General features: G+C 39.8%; 1 long non-coding RNA gene across 1 annotated transcript in view; it reads right to left on the reverse strand.

The window, feature by feature from the left end:
- The window catches only part of LOC111928799 (uncharacterized), a 129,416-nt gene that overhangs the window by 49,219 nt on the left and 57,293 nt on the right, over nucleotides 1-22,904 (reverse strand). The window contains exons 4-7 of the long non-coding RNA XR_002864313.2: nucleotides 17,962-18,141; nucleotides 15,841-15,909; nucleotides 13,099-13,282; nucleotides 1,660-1,762 (exon numbers count right to left, since the gene is read on the reverse strand). This is a non-coding gene — a long non-coding RNA (uncharacterized LOC111928799). The remainder of the gene's footprint in view (nucleotides 1-1,659; nucleotides 1,763-13,098; nucleotides 13,283-15,840; nucleotides 15,910-17,961; nucleotides 18,142-22,904) is intronic.

Genomic DNA, 22,904 nt, shown 5'->3' on the forward strand with positions numbered 1-22,904 from the left:
CAGTAAAGCTCTCCTACATCACAGCACCACCTGTGCTTGTTGCCACTGTCTGCATCTCATCAGTTAATGATCAGCTGAGTGAATCAAGTGCAAATAAAAAGGTGCAAAATGATCAGATCTAGAAACTATCTATGCCAGTTGCTCCCACAGAAAAGCATGGGAGCAGGGAGAGGTTAAGCCCCTTCAGTGCCTCTGTTTATACAACTGGTTAATAGAAGCTGAGCTCCATGGAAAATCTAATTCATAGTCCATGGTTTAATCTTGTCCATTCATTTCCTTTCAGCAAGTAATATCTCTTTTGTTATTTTAATTTAGTCTTTGGGATTTAGTCTTTTACATTAATTTTAATATTCGCTCCATAGAAACAAACTGATATGTCAACTGTTAAGCACATGGGGTTCCAGCTAGACAGGTTTATAGCTGTGGTTTCTCTAAAACACAGAACCCTGAATAGAAGCATAGTAAAAGCCACACAGGTGAAGCGAGAGAATGCAAGAGATGATGAGGCTAAACATAACTAACACAAATAGCACTTGCAACTGCAGCAAAAAGCAACCGCACTCTGCTTTTCTTTTTGCTGGTTTTGTAATGTTTGGTTTCTTCCTCTTAATAGCAGCGCAGTTAAAAACCTTCCCAAAAATAATTTTAATACTTCTTCCTTCCCAGAATGGCAGTGCAGAAAACCCCAAAGTTTTTCCAGCAGCCTTACTCTGAAAGTAAGTGACTTTCATGGATGCCTGGCATTTGGCTGGTGTCAAACCATGACACCTGGTCACTAGCCCCATTTCTCTTGCCTGCAGAATTATTCAGAACCACTTACCTTTTTCTATCCATTTTTGTTATGGAAGTTGGAGAAGGAATCTCCAGAAATGGAGACAGTGCAAAAGGGGATGGCCCAGGTGGCATCACCTTTTTTGCATCACTGTTTTTTCAGTCAAACTACTTATCATGTGTCAGCTTTCATGGCCCTGAGTGGAAAACTCCATAATCTTCCTACTGCAGAATTTGACTATAGTTTTTTGTACCTTCCCAGGTGCATAAGACTTTATTTGCTTCCCCTCTAGAAGATGCAAGTGACGCTTGCAGTTCTGCATCTTCCTACAGAGTTGGTGGGTAGCCTACTGCCAAAATGAGAAAACTGGTTCAATCCCAAATACAAAATTGCTGGCATTCCCACACAGCCCAAGAAGCAGTGCCTATGAGTGTTTTGCTTGGGTTTTTCATAGCAACACCATATATATTAGGAATGAACTGCAGGCCAAATAGTCCAGCTCTTCACTTGCTAGCTTAGCAGCTTGAGGCTCTGCCTCAGGGCCTTTCACACCAGCAGCTATTAACTACAAAGAAATGTCATCTGTGCTGGTCATTATTGTTAATTATGGAATTCCTCTATTCATGCATCCCTGTACTAAAAGCTTTTCCTCTCAGTCTCCTTCCCCCACCACTCAGGACCAGGTTACTGTGATTATCACACTCAGAGTGCACAATAGAGTCTTAGGAAAAGCCAGACTGCTAAGATTCGTTCTGCACTGGCTGCCGTAACACCAACTAGACAAAGTGCTAAGGCCCTGCCCATTGCTGTCTTGCACTCTTATTTTCCAGTTACCTGGGATTCAGGCCACCCACAGTCTTGAGGTCTGTGGATTCAGAACTGTTTACCTGAGCCCATCTGTGGCAGATGAGAACTTATCATCTGGTTCAAACACAGGATAGATGGCATTTATGGATTCATACAAGACTTTTCCTCAAACAGCAAGGATATCTTGAAAAGAAAGGAAAAGGGATAGTAAATATTCAATGTTCACAGCAAGCTACCTACATCTCATGGAGAAAACTTTTCTATTCTGTATGATCTGTGAGCTGCCTAATGTGCTATGCTTGTGCTGCCTTACAACACAAGCAGACAAGGGCTGAAGTGAAAAATGGGATGAAGTGCACTTTCCATGAGTAGATAAAAGCTGGAAACAACTACAGGGTAGCACAGAGCCCTGATGTATACAACTACCACAGTAACTAATATTTGTTTACATTTTGCAGGCTTCCATTAAACCAGTAAGGCCCAAAAGACCATCACCTTTCCTTACCCAATGACAATTTTGATTCATAGCTTTCAGCTGACCCAGATGGAAGATTTTAAAGCTTTTCTCACTCCTGAGCCATTTCTCCACAATACTTCTGCAGGAAGGGAACCAAAGTGGCTTCTACTCAGCGACATCTGCATATGCCATAAAGCAAAAAAATATCCTCCCACTTCCAGCAGGAATTTCTCCAAGATGCAACTATCCTTGCAGATAGTTATCCGTAACTGCCCCTGGAGGATGCACTCACTACCCCTTAGGTATCGGTCAGCAATTTAAATCCAGAGTCCTTATTTCATAAAAACTTGATTTGTCTTGGAATCTGGAGTTTCTTTAGGAAAAACATTCAGGAAACATCTCTCTTCATAAATCCAGTCTAAAAGGTCCCTGGGTGCTAATATGATTGCACACTATAGCAAATAATTTCTAATAATTTATGTCTATTATGACATATGGATATAACAGCCAAAAAGTTATCCTGAAAACTATCTGAAATGTTGAGTTCAGCATGCCTTTCACTTCTTGAAAGTTTTATGGGCTCTATTACTGTGGGGTTGGACTCAACAGGCTAAATAAAGCTTTCCCTTGCTTGTCCAAACTGAAACCTAAAATAACACAGGGGAAATAAGCATTTCTTTTCTACACAGCAGCACACACAAATTTTTTTTACTGAAAAAAAAGAGCTACAGCAGTCAAGCCTCTGGGTCATGTCATTCTTCTCTCTGTGAAAAGACTAGTTAAAAGTATATGTTAATGTTCCCTGTCAGTTTTTCTTCTCTTAGCCTCTTCCTTCCAGTGCTTTCATTATGTTCCCCCTTCTATGTAGTTTTAAAAGGTTTCCTTGTTTGACAATTTTGCTGAAGGCAATTATGTTACTTTCTTTCTCCTGAGCTCAATATACAACAGCAGAAATGGTACACTGTACATATGGTTAAAATCTGTTTTAAAAACACTTGCAGATTGCTATCAAATCTTGCTGTGTGTCTTGTCATTTGTGTTTAGCAGATTCTGTGAAGAAGCTCTAACACTCTGCTGTGGGATAGTCCCTTTTTTGAGACTGAAGAGATAAAGTTTCTATTGTTCAGCAGAAGAGATGGTTCTGCAATAAATTGAAACAAGAAAAACATATTTAGAAACCAGGAAGGAAAATGCACATCTTGGGATGACAGCACAGCTTCATGCGCTTCATTAAGTGTTCATGAGTCAAGACTATTCGCCTTACTGATGAGAAAACCGTTCTTATTTTCAGTTTTTAATTGCAAAAAAAGGCATACTGAAGGTCATAAGGGGCTTCATCTCAGGGCACTCCCCTCTATGCATAACAGTTTGACATTCACCTGCCATTACCAGACTGCAGTACAAATCCTGCTGCAGGATTCAGCTGCTTTGGCTAAACCCAGCCATTTTACCTCCATTGGAGTTATCAAAGCCAACGCACAAGCAGAAGAGTTTTTGACACTTCTGAATTCTTTCATTGAGCCCATCCCTCTAGCTCGTGGACCCTCTGGTGTACAGGCATACATTTGAGCTCAGATTTCAGTCTTTCTCTTTAGTGGGGCACTGATAAGGTTTGAATCCTCTACTTGACCTAATATTTTCAGAAATCATGGAGAAATTCAGCACAGTCAAGACTCTTCCTCTCTAAAAGTAGGTTGAAATCAGCTAAAAAGTTGAAATATTAGCAAGGTGGAGTTATAATATGGGATGGATTCACAAGACAGCAAGTGCTGTGTCTTCAAAATGAGTCACACTCTCCCTTTGCTGCTGTCCTGTTACCATCCCAAATAACACTTTAAGGAGGGATTCTCTTTCTCAGCCACCGTCTCAAAATATCCATTCTACTGGGGAAAAAAACCACTGTGCCTACAATATAAACACATCCTATTTGCACTTTTTTGGGAAAATGTAGAGCAGTGAGAACCTTGGCATCATCCTGGTCCATTACAATTTCATAGGTGGGAATGTGACACAGACATCTCCACCTCACTTGACCTCAACAGAAAACCTGGGTGAATTCAAGGGAATTGAAGGAAATATAAGAACCTAGATTGCCTAAATTTGGAGAGTTTGAAATTATAAGTTTAAGGGCACATTAGCTTAGCTTTAGTCTCAATTTTGGCTTCTTTTAAACATTTTCTTTGTCAAAATGGCTTTCCCTATCAAGGGAATATAAAATTATATGCAAGCCATTTAGGTACACAATATATATTACCACAGCACAAAGGACATTTGGAAAGCTGAAATTGGATGAACTTTGCAAGGAAAAGCCAGCTTGGGGAAAGTTACTTCTATGCATCACTGCCAAGTTTAAGTAATAGAGTAATGACATGGGACTGGACATATAAAACACCATCTGGATAATTAAAATATACACAAAGGTGGTATGCAGACAAGTAACATCTGAACGTTAACAAAGTAAAATGGTAAAAGAAATTAACCCTTCAGTAACACATTGATGTCAGAGACAGATCCTACAGAACAGTAGGGAAGTCAGCTTCTCCAATACTCACACCACGTACAGGTCATGCCAACATTTTAGCTTCAATTCTGTAGTGCATTTAATGCTTATGTAACTTAAAGCATAGGCTCTGTGCTTGTAAATCCTTAAATTCACATATAATACGCTTAAGTGCTTTTCTTCACTTCAAACAAGTGTGCTGCTGTCTCTCCCATCACTTGTAAATCACACTGCATTTTTCTCATCTCTTTACATCACTGTATATGTAGTGTCACATATGTAGTCTCAGTGGCTGGTCTTGCAGATCAAATGGTGCAACATGGCTCTAACATTATAAAATCAGGAACTGAATCATTACAGTTGATAAAAAATTTTTCTCAAGTTCCTAATAACTCAGTTCTGCATCCCAGACTGATCAGAAGGTGGCAGTATTTCAAAACATTACTTTTTGGTTTTACCAGAGGGGCATTTATTTTTTAATTGACTACTTGTTAATAATGAATTTTATTATTCCTAACATTTAAAGGTCAAGAGCTGTAACTTCTAGTGGCTGAGGTGCAGTGGATGCAGTAACATGCATCAGACTGCAATTTTGAAGAGAATCTGGTGAATCCATTAGTATGGGGAGACATAGAGGGCTGCATTTGCTTTCTAACTGCTTTTATTTTCTATAAAATATTTGTTAGATGTTTTTGTAGAAACGACCACTTCTTTGAAGGATGAGATAAGAATTTCCAAGGTGTCCAAAGCTTGTTCTTGTTTCCCATAGCAGTCCCTAAATTCAACAGTGTTACTGGGAAATATTTTGCCTGATTTGTACCCTGTACCTTCTACAGATTCATATGAACTATCCCCTTGCACACTTCAAACTTCCACCCTTTGTTTTAATGACAATCACACACACTGTGAGCTGCTCTTCCTGAAACTAAAAACGTCCTACTCTTGTGTTTGAGCTGCCACCACTTTGTCTTCTACCCCTGTACAACACAAAATTAATTTTAGCAGCCACCACCCTTTAGCACCTCTCACTTTACATGCGCAAGAACCTTCACACTCTGCAGAGAAACATTCCCTGAACAGTTTCATAGTAAATCTAACTGTGGCTTGAAACTCCAAATAACAGCTCAGGATCCCCCAGCTAGCACATTCAGGAAAGGCACTGCAAACAAGGTGTGAGCCTAGTCTGGCTTTCCCACGTGCCTTCGTGGCCCCACAGTGAAGCTGTCTGATCAAATTAAAGGAAGGAGAGAGAGAGCAGAAAGTCTGCCTTCACTTGGCAAGTAAACCAGCAAAGGTTCTTATAGAAATGGAAAAGATGACAGAAGAATCTTTGCCTCCAACAATATTCTTCCATTATTTAGTTCTGCTCGTTTTTAACAGGGTTTTGTCCAATAATTCTAGAAATACCATTCCAGAGTACAAAGGAGAGGGGGTAGAAGTGACACACTAAAATACAGTTGCTCTGCCTTCTTCCCTATCTTTCTACCTGCACAACTAAAGGAATTACCCAGAAAAGAGGAAACATTTTGTTGGTGATTTGTTGAGCCTACTTGCTGTGTCAAATCATCTGTGCCAAGATATTTAAGGAAATTAAATACCATAAAAACCACTCATGAGACCAAAACACAGTGAAAATATCCAAGCCAAAAAATAGTCTAACAACCTGAAATAAGAGCTAGGAATACTACAGTATTCCTAAATCAGCCTCAGTTTGCCATAGACTTGAACTAATATTCCCCAGTGTTCATGGAGGAATCTGGATTTACAAAAACTGTTAAAAATAATGCAAAAAAATAAAAACAATACTACAAACAAAGAATATTTTGAGTTGGAATCACAACGATCATCCAACTCCTGGCCCTGCACAGAACAGCCCCAAGAATCACAACCTGTGCCTGAGAACATTCAATTGCTATGAATACAGATTGTCAGCTTCCCTTGAATAACACTGATCAAACTGACTGTATTTTACATTTTGGGCTTAACTGGAAAAATAACTTCAAATACTGGCTGTTGGATACAGTTTAAATTTTACTCACATTGAATCAATGCAAACCAGAGCTATTTAGTGGATTTACTCAATGCGTACCAGCAAGGCAACTGAAAGGAAATTCCATCCACCTTTACTTTGATAAGGCAAAATTAGGCAGGGAGTCATGGAGTTAAAATGCTGAATGATTTACATTCCCAAATAACAAGAGAAGAAAATGAAATTCTGTTTCTATTTCTTCAGAGCAATTAAGACTGCCAGCTGCCTGGGCACAAAAACCCAAGAAAACCCACTATCTCCCGCTAACGTTTTATTATAGTCACTGCCTGACAATCATTTTTGTCAAAGAGCCACGTTCTGTAAACACTTGTCAGTGGTCTCTGCTGCCTTGCTTTGCTCCTGTGGCGAAGCATGAAGTGAAACAGCGATGCAGGAGTATTACCACAGTTGCTTTCTCTTCTCTGACAATAGCCAGGCCTCTTTGGAAGGACCTCCGTGTTGGCAGGCTGCTTTTCATTACAACAAGGCAGCCAATTTTGGGTATCACTTGCAGCTGAAAAATTGTGAGTAAACTGCCATTACTTGCAGTAGGAACTGAAAAGGCTTTGACTTGCAGAAGAGAATATCACAGGCCAATGAGAAATTCTCTTTTATTTAGGTGGACTGGAGAGAAAATGAGGGTTCATGCCCTTAAATCGCAGTGATCTTTTGTTCTGTTATCTTCTTATACAGAAGTGGGAGAGCCAAACACATTTCATTTGTACTCAGAGATGAGAGTTACCCCCGTGCTCAGTTATACTGGACAAAGCTCTATTGAATTGTCCAGGACAAAAGCAGTTTGTATGAAGCACAGATTCCCCTTACAATGCCATCTGGTTTCTGAGGGACAAGTTTTGCAAGTACTTAAGCATCACTTTGCTTAGTGCTGCAGTGTTTAACTGTTAGAGGAGCTCGACTTGCACAGGGTAGTCAGGTGCACAAAAGTCAAAGCCCCAAAGTTTGTTTATGCATTGCTTAGAGAGTTCCTGTACGGCCAAGGGCACACAGCAGTTCACCATCTCTTTCCATGCGCCAAGTCAGCTGGGTCTGCACCCACAGGAATCCCCAGAGCTCTACAGACACACCTTTATAATCCAAATTCTTTAAAATTTGTCCCTAAACTTCCAGAGAAAACAAATCTTGTTAGGTGTGATGTGATGCCAAAAGCCAGGTGTGTTTGGAAAAGCCTCATATTTTCACAAGCATTCTACTTCACACCCAGGGAGGAAGTCCTCTCCATAGAGCAGTTGACACCAGAGTGAGTTTTCCTCCTGCTGGTTCCCAATACCCTTATTTTCCAGAGCAGGATGTTTCTGCATTGGCATGATGCAGACTGGAAGAAAGCAGCTCTTCAGTGGCTGTGCCAGGCGAGGCGCTGCCACACACAGCTTGACTGTGCTGATACTAAATGCTCTGATTCTCCCCCTAAATAACAGTGCTAAATAAAACAGCACGGTGAAGTCTCTCATTACACAGGCAAAAGGAGGTAGGGAACGTGAGGCATCTTACTGGGTGGGCTTTCCTATTTTCACCCCTTTCTGTTTTTCTAGATTTGAGTTTTAAAATGGCCTATATTTTGCCTGCAGCAATTTCTTTTAATAACTGCAATTATTCTCTTCCATTGTTCTGACTCTTACAAGCAAATTAGGGAAATTCAAAGGCAATTTTCATGATTGTTTGTTGTCGGGGGCTTATGAATGGCTCCTCTGTTTCACTGGGATGTTTCATTAAATAAATAATGAGTGTGGCACAAGAGTCATAAACAGTCAGATAGGGATCAGTTAGTTTTAGGGACAGATGCCTCGTGGTGCTTGGGTGAGCAAGCAGGAGACACAGCAGGACTCTTTCTAGCTACATATATTTAACAGCTTCCATGTTTAAGAAAGGGCAATTTTGCTCTCCTCACATGCGACTGTGCATCTTTAAAGATCTCATTTTGCACGCTTCTCACACCCTACCAGAAATTCATGAAAAGAGGGGGTAGTGTTGGGAGGTTTCACATCCCCTCTTCTCTCAGTGCTTGCATAGCAGGCAGAGAGAAGTTGCAGGCCACAGCAAAGGGCAACCTGAATAAATAACACCAGGACTTTGTGCCATACTGTGTGGGAAATAACATTCACAATGTGAGCTTACAACAACAGCAAGACTACATTTCTGGAAAGAATCCAAAGTCAAAGCCTCCAAAAAAGACTCAAGCATCCATTTATCCTGCTCAAAATATCATGCAAATATGTCACTAAGTGGCATTCATCAATGACAGAGGATCAAGAACACATGCCAAATCATTTCATGTTCAATCTGGCTGGAGGAAAGTGAATGTACAAGGCAAACTTAAGCTAATAACTTCCAAATGCTCCCCCATCTCTGAGTTTTTTTAGCATAAAACAGGACTAATTCCCACTTCCATTAATATGCATGTATTCCTCTGCTAGATCACTGTAGACACAAGCCAGGTATAAAAGACAAGCCTAATGTTTTTAGCCTGGTTTAGTTTTTTAAGCCTCTGATCAACTGTAATCATATCCAGTGAAGTGGGAGAAATCTCAGTCTAAGTTACATAAAATTAAATTTGATTCAATACATCCAGCATTATGCCTATGTTGTAGTGGACTGTAGAGGCTCAACAGCATCAGGTATCTTTATAAATGTTCCCAGTGGGCACTCATAATTAGCCATGAGTCAGGCATCTGCATGATCCTGAACTTAAATCACTTCTTTCTGGATTGCTTTACTACATACTTTTTAATGTTGATGACGGCAGAGAAATGAGAAGTCTCAGCAAAATACCTGTTACCTGATAACAATTCACATGCAGAATCTTCTCTGCTTATCTGCAATATCATTTTGCATCACAGATGTTGTGCAGTCCACCTTGGCTGCAGACAGAAATCAAACCATTGGCCTCCTGAATGACTCAGCAGAGAAAGTCAAAGACAGTGCTAAAACATCTATCAAACCCTGTGTTCATAAGGTGCTCTGAAGAGGTTCTGCTTCATAGACACAGCTTGGCAAACCATAGAATATAGAGCTTCTTCTCAGAGATCTGTGTTTATGAGAATTCCTAAAAGCCCAGAGGCAAAAATCTAGCTCTGACTGAAGGAAATTAGCAACACTCTCCCTCATCTTCTTATCCCAAGGCAACTTGAGCCTAAGTTCTAGAAATATTAATCTCTTCTAAGCTGCTCTTGTCACATAAAGACTGTGGGCCATAATCCAAATAACCACTTTAGTCTACAACTTTTACTCCAGTATTCAGATCTTTCTTCATGTAGTACCTTTGAAAGAAAAACCATGCCCAGCTTGGTCTACAAACTTGTTCAGCCTCATGTTCTCCTGAACTTTCCAGGACTAAGAAAAATTTGCTTTTCACCCACTGGGAATAAAGGCAGAAAATAGCTATATATGTACTCACCCAAAATAGCATATAGGTTATTGATATCTCTACAAAAACAAAGAACATTTGTACAAAAAGGAAAACTGATCTTGTTACTCCTGAATTTTGGCTATGAGGGTTTGAATCCCTCTTTGGAGCAGTACCTCATCACACCTTCCCATTCTCCAGAGAGCACAAAGACCCTACTGCTCACAGACTGAATAGGTAAAAGAGCTCTTTGCAACCTCTCTCTTCTACACAGCCATGCCAAGAGAAGGGTGGCTGTTCATCAGGAATCCTTTTACTTTTTGCCACAACATTTCTAGCCCTGTCATTTGCTTTGAGATTATTCCCTATTTCTCTGTGTTATGAAAAAAAATTGCAGAAGAAAATAAGAAAGTGAAGTGGGTTTTGCATTTATTCAGATTTTTTTCCCTAAAAACCTAAGCCTACATGAAGCAGAAAAGAAAACCCTAGACAAAAAAAAAATTCTGTAAAGCTACCCAGAAACATTTAGACCATTCCATATCTCTGTTTTCTTACTCTCTGGTAAACTGAATTTATACAATGAAGAGAAGGCATAAAAATAGTCAGTGCTTTCTAGAGCCATTATTGGAAGCACCTAATGGCAAACAACTCTATTAGTAAACAAAACCTGCAAGTCTTAACACTGTAGCCTTCTGCATTCTTGTGTTGGCTTTGCTGTCCCTGGTCAATAGAAGCTTAGTTTATGATAATTTAAAAAAAAGTACACTGTTTACTGTACAGAATCCTAAACAGTGGTAGAGCAGATAGAAAAACTAAGGCTGGGGAACTAAGGAGAAATAATGACTGTAAGCAGCCTGAACATAACCCTTCCTTATTCCAAATGAGATTGTTTCCCGTTAAGCACTATTTCAAATAGCACATGCTTGCCATCCCAAAATGTAACATTTGAACTATTAAAATGATGTTTTCAACACAGAGCTTTATCTAGCAAAGAGTCTGATCCAAAGCCACTTTATTTAAGGAAATTTTCCTGCTGATTGGAACAAATGAAGCCATGAAACAAGGACAACGAGCACAAGTAGATAGAAAACGAAGAGCAGATATAACAGCGGTAATCATCTACATAAAAGTTTGCAGGAAAATGGAAGGGAGCAATCTATTCTCCTCTTGCAGGGTAGACAAGATAAAAATAACAGGCATAATTTACAAAAAAACCCCCTACATTTCACAGGGGAATAAAAGACAACGACTTGTTAGCAGTGGAGCACTGGACTTTGCAACAAGATGAAGCAGTGGTCTCTTTCCCCACCTGCAGAACAGCAACCAGACAGCTCTGAGGAAAGGCTGGGGCACATCTGGTTCTGCTTGGGCACTGAAAGATCCCTTCCTGCCTCAGTTCTGGCAATTCTTCCACTACTGCAAAACAGATAGTTGCAGGATGAGAAACCCCAAACCCTTCCATGGTCCCCAGTACCTAAGCCTCCTCTGTTTCACAAGGAAAGGCATGGGAGATAGTGCAGTTATTAGCATTACTCTTATCCTGGAGTGTGGAAAGAGGATGATCATTATAGAAAGGTATAGGAATTTGAGACAAGTGGGGTCCTTGCCACTTCTGCAGCTCCCCCACTACACCCATTGCTGCTTCTGGTAAAGCAGACACACACACATGTTGTAGGAAAAGCTCTGGGCTTAAAATAGGCATTTGGGTAACACTAAATGAAACAGACAGCAACATATTCAGCACTGTTCAGGAGATTTAGAGGCCTCATCCTGACGGGAAATGAGGCAGTCACTGCGTAGTGCCACTTCTGAAAACAAGGTCTGAATCTCAGGTGACATAGGAACCCTTACAAACCCTATTGTACATTTAAACTAAAACAAGAGCCAGTGTACTGCCATTCATAAGGAAATTTTACATCTCTTTTTACAGTCCTACTTGTCATTTGGGTGCCAAACATATATATATGTATCATAAAGAGTTGATAAAGAGTTAATGTGCACGTTAGTATATAGTAAATCACTTGTTACAGAGTCCAGCCATTTTGTAGGTTGCTTCCAAGTTTGGCCTGCAGCCATCTATGGCACCTTCAACTGATGAGCTAATAACCTCTGTAATACACACCATCCACTACTTGAGCCACCTATGCTTTCAATCTATCATTTATTACCTTTTCTAAACTATAGATAGACCCTTAATATAAAGAATGACCATTTTATGTTTGCTTGCCTGAATATATACGAGCACTCAGCCACATCATTAAAATAATTTTACTGCTAAGGCATACCTAATATTCCAAACAGATAGGGCAGAATTTAAATCAGGGGGGGAAAAGAGACAGTGATTCCTTACAGAAAGGTTTGGAGATGTGACAGGAAAGAAGAAAATGGATTTGTACAAAATAACAAGTCTATAAAAATGTGAACTTTACTGGAAAGTTTTCTGAGCTCTGACAGACTCTCAGTTTGCTTTTAGCTTTAATTACGGTTTTGCATTATCCTTGCAATTTCTGTGTTCTCCTGACCATGGGAGCAAAAGTATTGAAATATTGCCACTAACATACCAGGTGCTTTTATGTCAATGTCAAAGCTTTAAAATGTCAGGTTGCTATTCCAGAAGAAAGTACATGCTTCCTACAGCCCTAAACTGCATCAGATCAGGGAGAACAGGTAATTAAGAACTGAGAACAAGAGGAAGAAGAGGTTATGTTTAAAATTTTAACTAAATACATGCATAGACCTTGAATTTTTGTAAAGGTTCAAGTCTGGAGTGATGGGATAGGAGAGGGAAGCCTCCTTTGTTTTATACAAATATATCTCTCATTTCATGTTTAGGAGAGGTCCAAATCCATGACTCAAAGGGAATAAAAGCAGTTCAATGTCCTCAGTGCTTTAAAATGGCTTTCCACAAACATGGCACATAAATATTTGGGTGGGCAAGCTTTGCAAACAGGCACAGAGGCATGAGAACACGGGAGGGTACTACTGCCCAGAGAAGCAAAGGACCCTTGAGCCCTTCACCTACTCCTACACCTTCACATACCTCAACATTAACAGTCCTTCATCGCAGCTGGGATATTACTCCTTATTCATGACACTTTTCACTTAAATTCAGCTTTATGCTGAACAAACACTGCATTTGTCCCCAGCATTTACAGAAAGGTTTTCATCTTACCTGAGACCAGCTCATGAAATTCCTTTTGTTGGGTGGCATAGTGGTGGAGGGCATCCAGCTGTCCTTAGGTGGGGAAAGTGAAGGTCTTTCCTTTCACCTCTGTCAGCCTTGGTGGGAAACTCTGGCAATTTAACTTGCTCTCTTCTGTGACCCCCCAACCCTTGCAGCTGGAGAACTGCCAAGCCTGAAAAAAAAAAGACAAAAGACATTATTCTGAGAAGGTGAGAGACACAGGAGCTGCCTTGGAAGCCCTTGGTGGGGGCTTGCACGCCAAGTATGAGATTTGACAGTATCTCCCCTTTGCCCTTCAGTTTACCACCTGCTCTGCTCGGCTGGAAGGATTCAATTCTTTTGCAAAACACAAAGCTGTGAAACTTCAGAAATTAAATCCATGCAATGAGATCCTCTTGCCTCCTTTTTCACAAAGCTGTCAAAATAATGATGTATTCATGGTGTTTTACTTGATGTGTGAAATTTCCAGCTCACAGATATGAATCAAAGCATTCTGTGCTATTTATCCTCTCAAAAGGATTTGGAGCCGCTTTCTTTTAATAGATAGAAACTATAATTTTAGAAGGTGGGTAGTGAAACTTCTCTTTACACTTGAATGGACAGCTCAAGGTGATAAGGGAAGTGCTTGGGAAGCACAGCAAACAAAAATGTTTTATGTCCTGTTACACCACGGCCATTCCACATCTTGTCTGATTTAAGGGAGAAGAATTTGAGGTGGAAGAATGCAGAGGATATGTGCACACAGCCACGTATATCCAGCTTTGTTCTCCTCGGGGAGATGCACGCTAATTGCAATGTCACAACTCAGAGCAGAGAAGTGGCAAATCTGTGGCTTTATTTTGTATCTTTGTCTCAGCCAGGTGTGGCACCACATGCTCAGCTGTGTTGCCCAGCTTTACTACAGTGAAGCAGCCACCTTCTTCAAAGCAGTGGCTTTGAGATACCTACACCTCACAGCCAGATATTAAGCAAAAAATACTTCAGCAGAATCGGTTCAGCCTGACTTGGTTAATAAAATGCCCATTTCTGTTCCTCAATGACCTTTAAAACACATCAAAAACCATTTAAGAGTTACACTGGCTCTGTGTGGGAAACATACTATTTCTTAATTTACTTATGCCAGATTAGAGTGGGAGAGCATCGGGCCGTGCATACAAAGTGCATGATGAATTGCAAAGTTGGGCCAAAGTTCCCAGCTGGGTAAACTGGCACAGACACTTGTTTGGATTGGAATGGATTTATAGCCAGCTCAAGACTGGATTGTATTGCCACAGAGATTAGAAACCATGGGAATGCTTTTCCTTTTGCATTTTCTCTTCTGCTCGAGCTCACCACCACTGTCAGATGTATGTGGTACTGCACAATGCAGGTGTCATTTAAACAGCATTTCCTAACACTCAGATGAAGATGGACTGAACCAGGTGTTATAAATGACAATATAGTATTGGCTTTCTCATTTATGTATTAGCTTTCACATATTATTATTAATCACAAAGATGTTGATATAGTACAATATATATTTCCTTTTAACCGCTTTTTGGTATAGTATAATCTGTGAGTTTATGTATGCACCATACAACTTATAAAAATAGCAATTTAAGAACTATATCTTAGGCCATAGCATAATATGAAAATAGAGCCTATGTGATGTTAAAATGTTTTTATGTAACTAACTCAGAGAATGGTGTAAGATAATTAGGCAGCTCCTTGCATTTGTAGACTATCTTAGTGATAAGATAACAATGACAAAAACCAGAACTCAGTTTATTGACTCCTTGTTATCAGGAAATGTAGAAACAACAGGATGGAACCATGAGAAGAAATAAAATATATTGGTTTAATCTACAAGATGGCATGAAGACAAGTCAAAGGTTAAAACCAAGAAAAAGAACATCTAAACTCAAAGGAATATTTGAATATGTATAAACCCTTATGAATATGCATGTACCCCCTGTAATGTAACTGTATATAAAGAACATTGTTTAAAGCTAAGGGTGTGCTTTTGGCAGAGAGCCAAGCACCCCAGCACTGGATTTTATCCCTTATTAAACTTTTATAAAAATTTTAAATATTGAGCCGTGTTTCTCACACCAGGTTTTGGGTGCCACTTTACTATGGATTTGTATTACAGGACTGAATAATCAAACAAATAAAAATGTACTCAGAACGTATAGAAATCAATCAAGAAGCTTCTTCATTGAGCAGCAGGTTGAACTTGTTTGTTTTGGTTTTTTTAAAATATCTTTTTGGACTTTACTGAGCTTAAATAATGACAGAAAAGTCTACAACATCAGTGATTTTTAAAAATACCTGTCACGTGACTTTTCTACAAACTACTCATAAATGTAAATATTTTTGCAAATGTGCAGTTCTTATCAACAATTTATTTGCTATTCCAGAAAAATCTTGTAACACAGCTGCAGAAGATGCAATGCTTTTTTCTTGAGATTTCAAACCTCCTGAGCAACCAATTACGTTGATTGAAAATTGGCTGTTTCCTTCACCAATTTCCCACCAATCAGGATAACATCACTGCACAGGTTCCTAATCAGCATTCATTCAGGTGGGTGCAAAAAGGATTATGAGGTCTTCGTCTTCTCCTGGATTACTTTGCGCTATTCTTTAGGATAAGACTTGACTATCAAAAAATAAAATAAATCAGCTCATAACATCAAATGATATAAGAGTGATATAAAGAAAAAAAGTAATTGCATTTACAGGAATAGTTACCTGAGGATAGAATCTTCTTCAAAGCACCTATCTCCTTAGTGCAACCTTTTACAGAACAGTCCTGTAAAACTAAAAACAAGAAAAAAAAATCTTCGTAGGACTTCTCAGTTGCATCACATCCTTTATGAGTTAAATTCCACTATAGAATTTTATAATGGAAACATACCCAGCTATTTCCCCTAATTAGTTCTGTTGGCTTTGCATTAATTTAAAGAGGACCTTAATGAATGTCATGAAAATCTTATCTATTTTCTCCTTGTCTTTAGAGACTTGAGTTTAACAAAATCCCCAGCATAACATTTAACTTCAGACACAAGGGAAACTACTGAAATGACTGTTCAGCTTCTACCTGAATTTATTGGTGCTCTTTCAAATGCCAATGCTGACGGCTATTTTTCTTTCATAAAAGATGGGGCAAATATCTTGACATGCTGCTGGAGCTGGTAAGCAGCTCCCAGGCATGCCTACGGCAGCAGACCAAGTTAATTCCGTGCCTGTCATCAGACCTTGCAAAATTGGATGTCATGTGCTGAAGCAAGTTATGGCATCTGCAGGGCATTTTCCTGCTGGAGATTGTGTCTTGCAGCAATGTGACATGAGACACACTGGGAATTACCCCCAGTCTGCACCTCACAGGCTTTTCAGTCCCTCCCTTTCTGCAGCTCTTAGTAGAACCTTTAGTATATTCATAAGCCCATACGACCTTGAAATTTTTGGAGGTTCAGTTCTCCAAGTATTCCCTCTCTACTGAGATTAAGGTCCAGGCACTGAGTTTAGCAGTCTGCCATTTTCTGGTGTTACTAACTGCAAAAGAGTCAATTGTTTTTCACACTCTCACCTCTCTTTAAGACTACCCAAAATCAGTAGTAAACCTTGACAGGAATTACTGACTCCTTCTTGGAAGGCACTGTATCTAAGTGGACATGGAGAAGATTCCTTATAATGAAGATTTTCCCAGTAGAAAATCTATTTATTTATTAAGCAAAGTGTCTATTAAAAAGATTTTCATGGGAGTGCTTTAATGATGAAACACTTTGATTCATGCAGTGCATTTCTTTATAAGATATTCTCATATTTGATACTGTTTTTTCTCCACACTTTCTGTGTCTAGTCAGGCTGTTGCACGTTCTTTTTTTTTTTTTTTTTCTCAACTTTAATTAACTTGGCAATCCTTTTTTTTTTTTTTTCCTTTTTTTTTGTTATGAAATGTGTCCCTTTCCTGTGAAAGCTGATTAACAAAATACAACTTGAGAAGTTAAAGACATAATCTAAGAAGTAGATCACAGGTATGAAAAGTATCCAGACAAGTACATGCACTGAGAGAAAATTAAAAAAAGATTAAAGAAAGTATTTATTATCCCTTGGATGCCAGGTATTATACTTAAAGTACCAACAGCATAACTGGCCTCTGATTATCAATGAGGAGGCAGCTCGTTCTCCTCATTTTAAGCATATTTATCAGACTATTCTTTATTCAGTGCTGAAAAGCAAGGTATGAATAAATGTATGGATGTACATCAGTGCAGGCATGTCAACACTAAATCATTTTCAGCATGACAGAAATAGTATAGCCACAGAGCCATCCCCTGCTTTGGTTGGCATGACAAATTTTGAAAGGCTAAATTTCAGGGCTTAGTAAGAAAAGAGAAATGGTGAGAGAACAGAGGATGAAAAAAGTGAAAAAAACCCCACCTCCAAACACAGTAATTCTCCCTCTCTGTAGAAGCAGCTTTATAATCATACATTCTCTAAACACATGAACACCTCCCCAGGAGCAATGAGTACATATGCCTTCTTTTATTTTTTTCAGCTGGAACATTTTGGAACTCATATTGAGAACATGACCCTAAAGCTGTCAGTTGACTCCTTCCACCCAGCACAGTCCCAAAGCTCTGCAGATTCACAGAGGCTATCACTGCAAGCTTACACTGTTGATTAGTAGGGACAATTTAGGCTGATAATCTTACTTCATTGCATTCACAAGGGTTGAGTCATGGGGGTCTTTTCATCTGCCTTTCATTTCCAAGAACCTGAGAAATTTTACCACATTCAGCGACTTAATAGATGATGTGGCTTAGAACTACATTCCACAACAGCAGAGCACCCTGGAGATACACTCACTTGTCATAATAGATAAAGCTTCTTCCAAATCCATTGTGCATGGCTTTACAGTGTTCACTGCAGACCTTGAAGGAAGAAAAGACTCTTTTCTTGTCTCATTGCTCCCATGATGACGTTTGAAAGCCGGCAAATGAAATATTGGAAAGGAGTCTCAGAGTTCTGTTATATTTTTGTTTTTCTCTAAGAAACAGAGTGGAAAATGACTTCACAGAATGTTACTTCAGAGCAGAATTATGAATGCTATTTACAGAATACCCTAGGCATTAATATTTGACTTGTACAGGTATGCTTGCTAGAAAAGAAAGGTACACATCTCTTGTACAATGTTAATCAATACAATATCCCAAGATATGAAGTTGCAGAGTCAGACACCTGTGCAGAAATACAGAGAAGCTCAGCTACCAGTTCAGCTGCAATGAGAAACAGATCCCTGACAGCCTGGATGACCAGCTCTTTTGTCTCAACATCAGGCACTCACATGAGTTTCAAATCACCTGTAAGCAGGTATGCAGTACTAGGGATCCATAGCCTCTTTTCAGGGGAAAGAAATTAATGAAGATTTTTCTCCTTGGCTACTTAAGTTTTCATCAGTCTTTTTTTTTTTGGCCATATCATTAGAAAACTCAAAAAGAACATTTTTAAGAAGATAATTTTTTTGGAAGTGAAATGAAAGAAACAGCTCTTTCTTGAGTGTTTTCACACATATTAAGCACATAACATTGGGGGTGTTGCCTCTGTCTTTTTTTGGTTTTATTACTATAAATATAAAGAAATGAAAATGCCCTATCTAGTGGCAGCATGAAACTTCTGAGTGCTGTCACCACTGCAAGAAGCCTCCTTCACTTATGATTGAATGATATAAATAGATTTAACCTCCATATATGGTAACGCAGCAGCTGAGTGACATTTTCATTTCATATCTGTGAAATTCGACAAGAGAGGCTCAAGCTAGTCTACATATTTTCTAAATGTACTTAACTTGGGCATTTCAAGAATGCAAAATTCCCCTTATCTTTAGATATCTTTCAGAGAGCATCTCATGTGAATCCCCAGTAATAAAGCCTGCTCCTCCTTTCTCTGAATGCAGCCATTAGTATAATATGACAGTAGTGGTTAGAAACAGACAGGGGACTTAATGCCACTCAGGTGATGTTATCACCTGAACACTGTTTCACTTTTTTCACTCTGCTTTTTCATGTTCTCACTTCCATTCATACATGGTGTGTATGTGTGCATAAGTCTGATATTATAAAAGTATAAACTGAACTCTCCTCCCAACCCCAGACCCTGCTATGTGGGACCACACTGACATTGATATGCACAGCTGGATGACTGGAACACAGACTGCCGTGAGAATAACATGGACTAGCCAAACCCACAAGTGATACCCAAGAATGTAAGGTGCCACACCTCAGTGGCTGGCAGTATGACAGCCCTCCTCATCTTCTCCCAGTTAGCTAAAATACCAAGATATGGAATAAAGGCCACAAGCAGGAAACCAAGAGCACCAGCTTGTCCTGTTGCACGCTCAGCTCAGATCCCAACTGGCAATGTAATGGTGGGGACTCCAAGAAACCTCACTATCTCCTGCCTCTGTACCACTCTGTAATGTCTGAAAAATATATTTGCCCCCTGGTCATCAGCCAAGGGAAGATATTTTGAAAGCAGCCTGTAGGCTTGGCAGGACTGATTCTGATCAACAGATGAGCAGCCCTCTACTCTCCCCTGCCAAGCCAGAGACACTTACTTTGGTCAGGGCCTTATACAATCTCACCTTCTTTCACACACCCCAAAACTGGTTGCCATGCTTCTGCCCCTTGGAGTCACTCCCAATTGTGAGCCTAACCAGAAACACTTTGCCACACTTCTTAGATGCCAGCTAGAGGTATTTCCATCCCCATGCATATGCTACAAACCATCACCTACCAAACTAAGGGTCACAATCACTGAGTGTTCGTGAAAACACTCTCACTTAGTTGTAGAACTTGTAATTTGAAAAATGTCATAAACATGAAAAAAAGTTCAAAAATATTATAACATAAATAAAGAGTACTCAATTAAAAAACCAAAACCATAAATGTAGTAATTTGTCACAATACTAATATTTTAATTGGATTCATTCGGGGTTTGTAAGTAACCTGAGAAGCAAAACCCTTAAAAATTTGATGATTACTTTTCCAGAAATCAATTAACTAGGAGAAAAATAAAAAAGCCTGTACAGAAACCTTCAGACCAGCAAACAGACCAGTGGGCAGTACAAAGGCACCAACCACTGTGCTCCATCTCCAGCACACTGTTACAACCAGTGCCACAATTCCACGGGTGCCTTGGTTTCCACACACGGAAACAGACACGTACACCTGAGCAAAACATCAATGTACACAGCACACAACCTGTACAAACACACGTGAGAACATACCCACAAACACACAGAAGTTCCCTCTCTCCTATTTTCCTCCTCTTGTATGCATTTCCAGAGAGAGTACTGGTGTATGTGTGCAGTGTGTATGACATGGTGACATTTGCTTCTAACAGCATGAGACTTTTGTTCTCATTTTGCTTACCTGTCACTTCCTCTTAATCATGCAACTGATGCAGTTATAACCTAATACAACTAGAAGGCACTGCCAAATGCTTAATAATTTGCAGACTTCCCTTCTTTCACTGCAGTCTTGGAGTGCAAGTGGCACAGAAGAAGCATGCTTGAACTCTCTTGACCTGGACAGCTGCTTGAATAATGGCTCAAAAATTAACACCAACTTAAAAAAAAGTGTTGAAGGCAAACTTTTGGCATGTGTCCTTCTTTGTTCCTTTGCAGATTTCAAGTATCTTCTTAAAAAATTAATATAAATAGAGTAGACTAAAATGTAAAGATCAGAAAAAAAACACAAAATTGTGTATAAACAAACTCCTTTTGTGCAATGTGTTCACAGATGAAAAAGTCTTATTTGAAGTTAAGATAATTTTGAGATTCTGACTAATGTTCAAACAGGAAAAAACACAGGTCAGAGTGGTTACTGTACTTCTTTAGCTCTTGAGCATCTAATCATTTCCCAGTATGATTAAGCCAAGCAATGACAAACAAAAGATCCTCTCTTACTTGCACTTAATTCACACCAGAAAATTACAAGCAGCTCAGTTGCTTCTGATTAAAATACACCATAATCAAAGCTGTTCCCAAAAATACTAGTTTGAAATTTTCCAGGTCTGAAACTCCCACACAAGCACCTACACCTGCAAAATGTCTGGAAAGCTGTGGTCCCCCAGTGGCAGTGACAATAGCTGTCCCATAAGCCCCTTGCAGATGGCCTTCCCAGGTGACACACCAAACCTCATACCACAGAAGGGCCACCCTAATGCTTTGAGCCTGCCAGTGGATCATAAAGCACAGGGACTCTCCACACCATTTTCCAAGCTTTTTGTTTCTCTTCTACAGATAAGGAAGACACCAGTGACCAGCAGTAACTCAGAACCTGCTTTCTGTAGCAAGGAATTGTCACAGAAAGTCCTTTGAGTGGTATCCTGAGAGCATTCTTATATCCCAATCCACTGCCTGTACAATGAGCTTGGGCACACAATAAGAGATGCCTCACAGAGGATATGATCCCATGGGAGAGTGAAAGGAAGGCCAGATGTCTAAAAGGGTCAGGACAGGTACAATAGAGCACATTTCAAAAGTGTCTATTCACTTATGAATGTTACCAGGCACATCACTGCATTTAAATATAATCTCAGTCCCATAGTCAAAGCTGGATGTCAGTTTTTCCTCTCCCAGGAAGCCAGGGCTCTTCAAAGCAAGGAATCAAGCATGTGGCACCATGCAGTCAGGGACCCTGCAGCAGTGAAGGCTGCAGGGTCACTCAGGTCACCCAAGCACTTGGGAAAATTTCTCTTTTGTTTTTTTTTCTACGTGTCAGTTTGAGTTTCCAGTGGAAGGGTATCAATGCCCTGTTAAAGCCATGTCTGAAACACCTCTTCAGGTGTGCTAAATGATGGAGAGCTGGAGGGGACACAGCTAACTCCAAAGTAAAAGGTTAAAGGTGTCATTGCACCTATCAGTCATGTCCATATGCAATTGCTGATATCAATCTCCTCTGAAAACTGGCTGCAGAGCAGCACAGGCAACATTTCCAGCTGCAGTTGGTGCTGTCAGCCTTGTCTTGCTTGCTGCAATACCTTTAGAAAGGCAGGTAGTACAACTGCATAAAGCTGATTGCTTATGTCATTTTATCAGCTTTAAAGCATGGTCAAGGTAACTAATCACACTAACAGGGAAAGTAAACATATGGAAGATTGATCAGACTTTCACAAAAAATGTGTGCACCTCCTCCACAGACAAGCCATCATCAGGCAGTTTGAGAAGGATCAAACACAGCTACTGCCCTTCTGCCATGAACCTTGGCAAAAATGGGATCAAAATACTTCTTTATAAAGCAAAGCCTCTTTCCATTACTTCCCAACTGTTGTTTCATTCTCCTTTGGCATGCTCTCTTTTCCTTTTCAATTTTTCTTTTCTCCTTTCCTTTTCAATTAAAAATACTTCAGGTTCCAAGCAGAAGGACGAGACACAAGTGCCCCCAGACAAGACACAAAGCCCAGAGGTAGCAGCAGGGCATGACAAGGGCAGTGCTGGAGTGCTGGTGACTGGAAGACAGACATGGGCTCAGACTTGGGCAAGAAATACAGTCTATCTCATCCCAGCCTGTGCTGAATCTTCACCTGGCCCTTTGTGTTTTGGATAAATTTTGCTTCTTATGCTGATAGTGGTTATGGGACTCTGAGCAAAACCAAATAAGCAGCTATATGGTTTCCCTCTTAATAAACCTGACTCTTTTTCTTGCTATTCTGATGCCACCCGAACGCAGGCATGGTTATAAATCACAGGGAAATGTGCTATTAATCAAGGAGCAAGGATGTTCTACATGAAGAATGGCTATTCACAG

The sequence above is a fragment of the Cyanistes caeruleus genome, chromosome 5 (assembly GCF_971803275.1).
Source record: "Cyanistes caeruleus chromosome 5, bCyaCae1.hap1.1, whole genome shotgun sequence".
Lineage (NCBI taxonomy): Eukaryota > Metazoa > Chordata > Aves > Passeriformes > Paridae > Cyanistes > Cyanistes caeruleus.